The 12,375-nt window shown below is 39.5% G+C and overlaps 1 protein-coding gene across 1 annotated transcript in view; it reads left to right on the top strand.

Annotated features, from left to right (window-relative positions):
* The window catches only part of COL25A1 (collagen type XXV alpha 1 chain), a 452,042-nt gene that overhangs the window by 256,365 nt on the left and 183,302 nt on the right, over positions 1 to 12,375 (top strand). The window lies entirely within an intron of this gene.

Raw genomic sequence — 12,375 nt, 5'->3', positions numbered from 1 at the left:
TTACATTCATATACAAATAGTGTTTATGATAGATGCAGTCTTACTCAAGTTCTGCCTTTTGGATTATTTCAGCAAAACACAATCTGGAAGCAGACTGAGTGTTTGCAGATATTGTTTGCATATATATATCATACTCAGTGCCAAGAATCATCTCTCCCACACACACATTTTGAATAATTTCCAAATCTGAAGTTTATATTCTACATGCCAAGAGATAGTGGTTTCTATCTTGAGAAAAGTATAGAAAATGATAATGAATTATTTTTTCTGCAATACTATAAAAATATACAGAAAATATTTGTTGCGTACAGCGCAGTAGTAGAGTGCAGTGCTGTGTACTTATGTTCTGATTTCGGAAAAATTTGACACTTTGACAATGCAGTTAAGCGGTTGGATACAGGTTAGTACAAACATTTCTGTGGATATATATATATATATATATATATATATATACATATATATATATATATATATATATATATATATATATATAGACATATCTATATATGGAAAACAGCAGGATCTGTTTGATTGTAATTTTGAAGAATACAATAATCTTATGGACCACTTTTGTTGCTGTCTTTTAGTAAAATGATTGACATGTTGTCCAGATATTTTAAAGGTTTGGATCACACAAGGTTTCAGTCCTGACATCTGCTACAATTGTGAGTTATAGCCATGTGAAGTGTGCAATCGCCTGCTTCAATCCCTGGGGGTTGCAAAACCAAGACTCAGGGTGATCTAAACTTTTGACATGTCTGAACAACATGTCAATTGTTTTACTAGGTATATAGGCGTGGGCACTGCCGTGCATGTGGTGGATCAGGTCAGTGTAAAAGTCCTAGAACTCACCAAGTATATTCAGGAACAAGGAGCTTTATTGCATATCCTTCAAATCAAACAGGACATGTTTCGAAGGTAGCCTTCCTCTGCTGTCTCAGCAGCCAAGCAGGCTGTCTCAGACAGCAGAGGAAGGCTACCACCGAAACATGTCCTGTTTGATTTGAAGGATTTGCAATAAAGCTCCTTGTTCCTAAATATACTTGGTGAGTGCTGGGACTTTATTTACAATTGTTTTATTAAGTGACAGTAGCACTTTAACCGGTTGCCGTGTAAGGCACGGCTTGGAGGATTGAGCAATTGATCGCCGATAACACTGATCAATGCAAAGCTATGGCTTTGCAGTGAACAGTGCTGGCAATCAGTGTATGCAATGTTATAACCCTCTATGGGGGCTATAACATTGCAAAAAAAAAAGTGTAAAAGAAAAGTTAATAAATGGGATTTAACCCTTTCTCTAATAAAAGTCCAAATTACCCCCCTTTTTTCATATAAAAAAAACATGTAAATTAAAATAAATATAAACATATGTGGTATCTAAATGTCCAAACTATCAAAAAATTATTGTTCATTAAACCGCAGGGTCAATAGCGTACGTGCAAAAACACTCCAAAGTCCAAAATAGCGTATTTTTGTTCACTTTTTATATCATTAAAAAAATGAATAAAAAGCGATCAAAAAGTCAGATCAATATAAAAAGTGTACTGATAAAAACTTTAGATCATGGTGCAAAAAATGAGCCCTCATACCAGCCCATACACAGAAAAATTAAAAGTTATAGGGGCCAGAAGATGAAAATTTTAAACGTATGAATTTTCCTGCATGTAGTTATGATTTTTTTCCAGAAGTACGACAAAATCAAACCTATATAAGTTAGTTTATCATTTTAATAGTATGGACCTACAGAATAAGGATTAGGTGTCATTTTTACCAAAATATGTACTTCATCGAAACGGAAGCCCCCAAAAGTTACAAAATGGCGTTTTTTCTTCCATTTTGTCGCACAATGATTTTTTTCTGTTTCGCTGTCGATTTTTGGGTAAATTGACTGATGTCACTGCAAAATAGAATTAAGACTATACAAATAAGCCATAATATGGATTTTTAGGTGCAAAATTGAAAGGGTTATGATTTTTAAAAGGTGAGGAGGAAAAAACGAAAGTGCAAAAACAGAAAAACCCGTGGTCCTTAAGGGGTTAATAAGTAAAGAGTCTTCTTCCGCAAACCTTTTCTTTCCTTTCCCTCTAGAGCAAAATGAAGCTAGATATCCCAGAACTAATAATGATTTCAGGCTCCTTTTTGTAGTTAGTAGTATTCTGAAATGCACTGAGCACAATTCTACATTATTATAATATTAGCAGTGGGGACAAATCTGTTTTCCATTTGTCTGGCGGTTTACTTAGAGTTTCTTCCCTTGGAGAGCCGCTCCTAGAAGATTTCTAGCAAGGAAAAATCCCAACTGATGAGCATTAGATGAGCCATACTCACATTCACAGCCATGCAGACTGTCAGCTGCCAAGCTATGAACTCTGATTATTATGGCATCATTTTGTAGCACATCTCTCATTATTTAGAAGACAATTGTGTCCTGAAAAAAAGTCTACATACCCTTTTGCAAAAGAAGACCAATAATTTTTATTGGATTTATGGAAGCCTAAAAATTAGTTTGCAAATTTTTTTGGGAGTCAACTTATTTATGACTAGGATGTTGTTTATTAAAGAGAAACTAACAGCCGGTTCACCTGCACCCGATATACAAGGTTATAGTGCGGGTAAGCCTAGGTAAGATTATATATTCTTTACTTCAAAAATCAGTAAGTAAGTTACTACCCCCATTCTCTCATTTGCCTGCCCATCTTCTGCATATGCAGAAATCGTTGCTCTCATGTCTTAATAAAGTGAGAGCCTGTGCCCACTATTCTAGCAGAGCGCTCACACAACTCACTTCAAGGCAAGGGCATACATTTAGGCCCTGTGTCCTTGAGGGGTTAATGCATGTTAGCTGCTGTAGATTTTTTGCATGCAAATGTCCGGCTGAAAAGCCATAACATCGATGTTCTGTGAAAGCATTCCCCTTCTGGCAATATTTTTTTTATATCCTGTTGACTCAGTCTGTATTTGCAGGTAACGCAGTATCATAGCTCATAAGGTTGAAAAAACACAATAGTCCATCAAGTGCAACATATTTCTCTATTGTGTACCTAAAGTGATGATCGAGAGGAAGGCAAAAAAAAAAAAACAATATGGGGATAATGACAATTGTCCCATACTAGAGGGAAAAATTCCCTCCTGACTCCAAATCAGAATAAGTTCCTGGATCAAAGTTCTGTCCCTTTAAATCTAATATCCATAACCTGTAATGTTATAACTCTCCAGAAATGCATCCAGACCCATTTGAACTTATTTATGGAGACCACTTGCTCAGGCAGAGCGTTCCATAGTCTCACTGCTCTTACAGTAAAGAACCCCCCTCTGGGCTTGTGTAGAAACCTTCTTTCATCTAGAAGTAGAGGACGCCCACATTGTAATACATACTGTCCTGGGTATAAATTTATGATGGGGGAGACCTCTGTACAGCCTCTCGTATACTTATACAGTGGTCCCTCAACATACGATGGTAATTCGTTCCAAATGACCCATTGTTTGTCGAATCCATCGTATGTTGGGGGATTCGTGCAATGTAAAAAGTGCATTTAATACTCACCTGTCCCCGCCGCTCCGGACTGCGTCCTCACCGCTCCCGATGCTGTCCCGCTGCTCCAGCATCTTCTTCGGGATCCTCCGGCTTTTTCCACATCTTCTCCGGTGTCCGGGCCTCGCTTTCTGGTAACGTTATTACTTTTTTGCGCCGGGACAGCGTGCGCAGTGACGTAATAACGACCCCGGAGAAGATGCAGAAGACGCCGGAGGATCGCGAAGTGGACCTGGAGCAGCGGGGATAGGTAAGTGAACCTGTCCGGGATGCTTAAACTGCTATCCGACAGCAGCTTAGCATTTTGCGCTGTCGGATAGCAGTTAATGCGATGGCCCCGACATATAAAAGCATTGTATGTCATGCTGACATCGACATGCGATGGCCTCTGAGAGGCCATCGTATGTCGATTTGATCATATGTCGGGGCCATCGCATGTCGGGTGGTTACTGTACACAGTTATAAGATTGCCTTTAAAGGGGTACCCCCACCCTAGACATCTTTATCCAAAGGATAGGGGATGAGATGTCTGATCGCGGGAGTACCGTCGCTGGGGACCCCCGCATTATTGCATGCGGCACTCACCTGTTTTTTCACCGGAGCCGCTGTAGGGTCTGAGTCGCGACTACGGGAACGGAAGTCCGTGACGTCAGGACTCCGCCCCCGTGTGACGTCACACCCTACCCATCAATACAAGTCTATGGGAGGGACTCTTTCTGGCCACAACAGTGATGGAAAAGTTGTTTTAAGGGGACTAACACCTGGACGTAATAACGACCCTGGAGAAGATGCAGAAGACGCCGGAGGATCGCGAAGTGGTCCCGGAGCAGCGGGGATAGGTAAGTGAACCTGTCCGGGATGCTTAAACTGTTATCCGACAGCAGCTTACCATTTTGTGCTGTCGGATAGCAGTTAATTTGATAGCCCCGACATATGAAAGCATTGTATGTCGATGCTGACATCGACATGCGATGGCCTCTGAGAGGCCATCGAATGTCAATTTGATCATATGTCGGAGCCATCACATGTCGTGGGGTTACTGTACACAGTTATAAGATTGCCTTTAAAGGGGTACTCCCACCCTAGACATCTTATCCCCTATCCAAAGGATAGGGGATAAGATGTCTGATCGCGGGGGTCCCGTCGCTGGGGACCCCCGCATTATTGCATGCGGCACTCACCTGTTTTTTCACCATAACCACTGTAGGGTCTGAGTCGCGACTACGGGAACGGAAGTCCGTGACGTCAGGACTCCGCCTCCGCGTCACACCCGTCCCCTCAATACAAGTCTATGGGAGGGACTCTTTCTGGCCACAACAGTGATGGAAAAGTTGTTTTAAGGGGACTAACACCTGGACTGTGGCATGCCGGACGGGGATCCATGGCAAAACTCCCATGGAAAATTACATAGTTGATGCAGAGTCTGGTTTTAATCCATAAAGGGCATAAATCACCTAACATTCCTAAATTGTTTGGAATAACGTGCTTTAAAACATCAGGTATGATGTTGTATCGATCAGGTAGTGTAAGGGTGACAGACCAAACTCCCCATTTAACGCACCGCAAACAACCGTAAACAGTCCATTTTCATTGATCATCGCCGGTTCCCACCGCATCTTCTCCACAGGTACCGGCCGCCATCTTCTCCCCCCCCCCATCCTGCCCGACATCCAGGGGTGGGCAGAGCGGGGGGTTTCCATGGTAACCCCCCATCTTCAGCTGCCATTGGTCAGTACTCATTGCTGACTAATGGCAGGGGATAGGAGGATGTTTCACCACTGCAACCTCGCTCCTATCCCTTAGGATGATCGGGGCTGTCACTAACAGCTCCGATCATCCCTATTTTGCTGGCGATCGGGTCACCAGAGACCCGCTTAGCCCGGAATAGCGACAAATCGCAGATCTGAATTGATCTTCAATTTTCCGCGATCGCCGACATGGGGGGGGGGGGGTCTCAGGACCCCCCTGGACGATATGCCGGGATGCCTGCTGAACGATATCAGCAGGCATCCCGGTCTGGTCCCTGCCCAGCGAGTGGCAGGGACCGGAATTCCCATGTGCGTATCCATGAGCCCTACGTCCTTAAGGACTCGGGATGCAGGGCTTATGCATACACCCTTCGTACTGAAGAGGTTAAAGTGAAAATGGGCTTGGTCCAGTTAAAGGGGTACTCAGGTGGAAAACTTTTTCTTTTTTAAATCAACTGGTGCCAGAAAGTTAAACAGATTTGTAAATTACTTTTATTAAAAAATCTTAATCCTTCAAGTACTTACTAGCTGCTAAATACTACAGAGGAAATTATTTTCTTTTTGGAGCACAGTGCTCTGTGCTGAATCATGACCACAGTGCTCTCTGCTGACAGAACTGTCCAGAGCAGCATATGTTTGCTATGGAGATTTTCTCCTACTCTGGACAGTTCTTAAAATGGACAGAGATGTCAGCAGAGAGCACTGTGCTCGTGATGCCAGTAGAGAGCTTTGTGTTCCAAAAAGAAAATAATTTCCACTGTAGTATTCAGCTGCTAATAAGTACTGGAAGGATTAAGATTTTTTAATAGAATTAATTTACAAATCTGTTTAACTTTCTGGCACCAGTTGATTTTAAAAAAATTAATAAAAAAAGTTTTCCACCAGAGTACCCCTTTAAGTTGGAGGAAGGAAACTCCAACAGGAAATAGTCATTACAAGAAAAAAAAAAAAAGCAGTATTATGGTGGACTCACAACACAGCTATTTAGCCCCAAGACAAGCACAGATCCTGCCTAAGCATGTCTATTACTGTCTGTCAGGTAAGTACTAAAGTCACCTTATGTTGGATAACCCCTTTAAAAAGAGAGCAAAAAATGATACATGCTCAATCTGCATGCCGATGCAACAGCCTGACATTTCTTCCTAGCAGGTTAGAAAATTCTATTGTAGAAAAATGTCTGTAATTATAAAGGAAATTCCAAGCCAAATAAATAAAATTTAATATCATTAATACGTGTATATATATATATATATATATATATATATATATATATATATATATTGATTATTTCTGCTTTTTTTTATTTGATGATGAATCTACCTTGCTAAATTATGGTAGAAAATAAAAACACACTATACAGAACATGCATCATTATCCCAAACAGTTTGTAAACTTCAAGGACTTTTTGGAAGCCGTAGACTGATAGCAAGTATTAGGAACATATTTCTCAACAAATATGTGTCATATTTCACTTTAAACCTTGGCAGCCTGACATTTGCCATCTGGAAACAATACTTTACCTTGCCATTGTCAGAGGTCTGTATATGTGCTTGATGAAATTGAAATACCTGCATGAATATAAATCAATTTTTTCCAGTTTTTTTCTATTTAATAGGCATGCCATTTACTATGTGCACTTAGAACTAGTGAGCAATGTTTTTTTATTTTTTTTATTGTTTCTATCATATTTTTGAGCCATGTTTGCGAATCCATTGAGGCGAGCAGCTGTGATGTGAAGCTTAGGTATAAGATAATTCCCTTGCTGTCCGTAGAGTAGCCTGCATTCATTAATCTTTATAGAAACAATCTATTCCCATTGGAACAGACATTTTTTTTAACATAAGGGCTTGGAAATTGGAGTAGACACCTAAGGAAAAAAAATATTTCATACTGAAATGTAAGATTTCAATACTAGGCGCCAAAGGCTGTATCCTTGTCTTAACCAGCACATTTAGCAGCATAGTAGAAATAACATGCTGTCCTTAGTTAATCACAGTAATCTGGATTAAATTGGAATAGTATATTTACTCACGAGCCATCAAATGGTTATTAAAGGGGCACACAATATTAAAGGGGAAACAATTTTTTAATATGAACTGGCTCACGAAAGTTAAACAGATTTGTAAATTACGTTTATTACAGTGCTCACTGCTGACACCTCTGTCCATGTCAGGAACTGTCCAGAGCAGGAGAAAATTCCCATTGCAAACTTATCCTGCTCTGTACAGTTCCTGACATAGACAGAGGTGTCAGCAGAGAGCACTGAGGCCAGACTGAAAAGAACTACTCAACTTTCTCTGGGGCATACAGCAGCTGATACTGGAAGGATTAAGATTTTTTAGTAGAAGTCATTTACAAATCTGTTTAACTTTCTGGTACCAGCTGATTTAAAAAAAAAAATTTCCACTGGAGTACCCCTTTAAGGGTAGTAAATATCATAGGGAATAAAATGAAAAAAAAAGTCATGTTTTTGAACTTGCAGTAAAATTCTGTAGAAGTCAGAATCCTTTTTTCTTTCTTTCTTTTTTGTGCTGTTTACAATTAGGGAGCATCATCCATTCATGAACTGGATGGTTGTATCTTTCTTTGCATTCATAAAGCAGGCACATTTATACAGTATATGCCCTGAGATCTCATAAGAGGAATATGTCTTTGTGTGGATGACATAGTGACACTGTGCCTTCCAATCTTGGCATTCTGTCAAACTGTGGCAGTGTTACAATAAGTCATTGTACATGCAAGTCTACTTTCCAAATTGTGCTGCCACTTCAAATTATTTTTCGCTATGACATTTAACTTTTGCTGATGGTATTAACAGTTCCTCCACAGCTATTTGCAGTAACCATGGATATGATTTGAGATATATATATATATATATATATATATATTAACATTGAAATATTCTAGAAGAAAAACACTATGAAACTCCATATGGAAGTCCAGGGTATCTAGCCAAGGTTAATCCATTCACTTGTCTTTCTGAAAGGAAAATGACGTTTTCAAGAACATGGCAATGTGCGGCCATTACGAAACAGTGTCAACATTGATGAGAGAGATTCTCCATTCTCATGGCCTTTGAAAAGCTTGCTGCTGCTTTTCTTCGAGAACTAATCCTTTTATTGCCAGAGACAGACTTCAGTAGCCCACACATAAACCCAGTTTTTTTTCCTCCAGTGACATTTTCGGACCTTTGACAGGATTTTTTGAACGCCGAACTATATGTGTACAGTTCCCTGAAATGCAAACAGAAGCAGCCTAATCTTTTCAGCAGCGAATGACAAAACTCTCTGTTTCCACCTTCAAGGAGGTGTCCCGTTGTTCCTTTCAACACACTTCTTCCTGCAGACTCGATAAAATGAATGTCACAATGAAAGAGGAGTTCGGAAGGCCTGATGGGGAGATAAGCAGGGAGAGAAGAACTTTCATATACATTAGGGACAGGGGATTTTCGTGGAAACATTCCCAGTAGTTATTACAGTTTATTTTAGCTTTAATTTATTTGTTTATGAACATGATACCTTGTCGCATAGTATAGTGCTCTATAGTCAGGGGACAAGCTTGTTGATTGAGGTTCAGAAAGTCATAACCTAGAACACATGTACATCTTTCACTATTCAAGCTCCATGTCCAATTGTCTCTTTTTTGGACACTTACAGTAATGTGTTAGTAGATCACAATGCATATGATAATTCACACATGACTATTTCTGTAAGATTTACATGCCCTATTTTTTTCAAAAATTTCTACGAATTATCACTTAAAGGGGTGGTCTAATGAAGACAGCTACTGTTATTATGCCCTATTAGGTCATGTAGACATCATGGAGGTGTCCATGCTCAGGACCCCCTGTATGAATAAGTCCTTTTTTTCATCTAAATGAGAGAAATGGATTTGTACATTTCCCTTGCAGTCAACTCTACATGAGAAATACCTGGCTAGCAGCAGCTTCCTTCACCCTAACCAACTGTTCCCTGGAGGTGCCATCGATCACCAACGGATGGCCTATTCTGAAGATAGGCCATTACTTATCAATTCGGAAAAACCCCTATAATTTTAATATTGCTGGAAACTAAATCAAATTTAAAGAGTAAGAAATTCATATTAAGGACAACAATTTTAAGTAGTTGTCCAAACGTGTGTTTTTTTATGAGGTATTTTCTCCATCTTTAAGATATTTGCCCTGTAAATTTGTAAGTTAACAATGCATACATATATTGGGTTAAAAGGACAGCAAAAAATATTTTATATACATAGTAGTATATTTTATATGTTTAAAATACTAGATGTCTTTAATATTACCATACAGTCTGTAAACAATGTTCATGATAAAGTATTACATTTAGCCAAAATGATGTCATATTTCTTATCATGGGAAGAACAATATGTCGTAGATTTAGTTTTGTCCAAGTGGAGGGTACAAACTTCTATTAGTGACTTGTTTAAAATCACCGTGATCGATTTTCTTCTATCTGCTTCAGTTGACGTGTGTTTTCCTCAGGAAATATGGTGTACGTGGGAAACCTGGTTTGTTAATCCTCCGTATTCCTTTCACACTAATGGACTACTCTATGTTATTAAAGTAAACATTGCTCAAATAACCTTGTTCTTATCTTAATTTTGGAGGATGTGTTATTTTCACAGATAAAAAAAATTAAGAGACTTTAATAAATGACAAATCTAAGTGTGCAAATTGTAAAATCAGAACTGTGATTTCACATTTTAATAAGGTAAAATAAAAATGAACTGTTTTAAGAGACCTAAAAAATACTGATATCAGTATTTTCTAATTAAATATTGCCTAAATATGTGTTGTTTATGGTTCAATTTTTAAACCATTTCCAGTGTTTCTTTGTCAACATTCATATATGGTAGATTTCCAGTGGAACATTTCATAGTAACGCCAGAGGTACATGCGACTTTTTGTAGAGCAACAATGCTTATTGTAAAGTGTACCTGTCGGTAACAAAATTTTTTTATGTAATGTAGATAATACCATTATATGTATATTTGTAATACACATTGATAAAAAAAATGCATATTTTTAGGTGAAAAAATTATGTCCTTGCAGCTATTGCCTGTTTGTCTCTATGAGAAGTCCAAATACAGGAAGTGAGGGTAGAACAAGCAGGGCTCTATGCAGGCTCCTGGCTTGTCAATCATCCTAATATGTGAGCCGGGGACGTATCATAGAGTTTCACTGCACAGAGTCCTGCTTGTCCTCATGTCGCAGAGCCCTGCTTATCCTCAATGTACAGAGTCAAGCTTGTCCTCACTGCACAGTGCCCTGCTAATCCTCAATGTATAGAGTCATGCTTGTCCTCACTGCACAGAGCCCTGCTTGTCCTCAGCACATAGAGCCCTGCCTGTCCTCACTGCACAGAGCCCTGCTTGTCCTCAGTGTACAGAGCCCTGCTTGTCCTCAGTGTACAGAGCCCTGCTTGTCCTCAGCACACAGAGCCCTGCCTGTCCTCACTGCACAGAGCCCTGCTTGTCCTCAGTGCACAGAGCCCTGCTTGTCCTCAGTGTACAGAGCCCTGCTTGTCCTCAGTGTACGGAGCCCTGCTTGTTCTCAGTGCACAGAGCCCTGCTTGTCCTCAGTGTACAGAGCCCTGCTTGTCCTCAGTGTACAGAGCCCTGCTGGTCCTCAGTGTACAGAGCCCTGCTTGTCCTCAGTGTACAGAGCCCTGCTTGTCCTCAGTGTACAGAGCCCTACTTTTCCTCACTGCACAGAGCCCTGCTTGTCCTCAGTGTACAGAGCCCTGCTTGTCCTCAGTGCACAGAGCCCTGCTTGTCCTCAGTGTACAGAGCCCTGCTTGTCCTCAGTGTACAGAGCCCTGCTTGTCCTCAGTGTACAGAGCCCTGCTTGTCCTCACTGCTCAAAGTCCTACCTATCCTCACTGCACAGAGCCATGCTTGTCCCCTCAAACTTCCTGTATTTGGACTCTTCACAGAGACACACAGACAATAGCTGTAGGGACAAAAATATAAAAAAAAATTAAAAATGCAAAACGAAAAATGTTGTGGTATCTTGTAATACCCTTTTTTATTGGACTAATTATTATTATTGTTTATTTTTAGTCCAATAAAAAAAAGTATTACAAGATACTGCAAAATTTTTCGACTTGCATCTGTATCACTGGACTCAAGTTTACTACATATTTTTTTACCAATGTATATTACAAATATGCATAAAATGTTATCTACATTATATAAAATGTTTTTGTTAATGACAGTTATACTTTAAATATGGAGCTACAACTGCATTAAAAAGTGATGTAGTGAGTTGAATGCAATGTTGTTGTAGCTATCACTGAAGAGTTAAAATGCTTTCCAGGTGATTGGGCCTAATGGTTTTGACTGATCTAAGAACTTGACATTGTAAGCTCCATTGGGGAGAGTAACCAATGAGAGTGATTACTGCAGTGTGTCCCGGATACTGTGCTGTGACCTTCAAAAGATGTAGTTCTCCAATTTTATTTATTATACAGTTAAGTTATCCAAGGATATAATATGGACATAGTAAATAACCTTGAATAACTCAACATTGGCTTCTGGATTGGCTTTTGTTGAGGATCACAGCACAATATCTGGGTAATTTTCTCCATCTTGGTAAATGTACTATGGCACTTACCTGCAATTGAGGTAACTAGTGATGAAGACTATTAATTATGCTACTCCCTAGACAGAACCTTGGCCTACCATTCAATTCTTAAAGTGCATATGGGTGTTGTGTGCTCAAACAACTCCATGAAATGAGCGGCCACTAGGCACCTCTCATATTCTTCCATAAATTACAACCCAGTGTCACCCTATAAGGTGCTCTGCCTTTTTTCTCTATTTTTTCCATATGTAGTGTATAGGTACAGTATAAATAATGTGTAACCTAATAAGTTGTTTGGTGAACACCTGCATTTGACCATGTTTTCTGAGATTTTAACAAGAGTGGCTCCTTGACTTTTAACATATATGTCCTTCTCAGTTTAAATATTACCTTGATATGCTTTTGTAATGGGGTTCTGCTGGTTTAGATTTGCTGTAGGCTTGTAGCCTGTAGGTTTTATTAAATTGCCTTTGGTATTTCAGAGCAGACTTCAA

The sequence above is a fragment of the Hyla sarda genome, chromosome 1, assembly GCF_029499605.1.
Source record: "Hyla sarda isolate aHylSar1 chromosome 1, aHylSar1.hap1, whole genome shotgun sequence".
NCBI lineage: Eukaryota > Metazoa > Chordata > Amphibia > Anura > Hylidae > Hyla > Hyla sarda.
The sequence above is the reverse complement of the archived record's forward strand: the minus strand, read 5'-3'. Positions and strand labels throughout refer to the sequence as shown.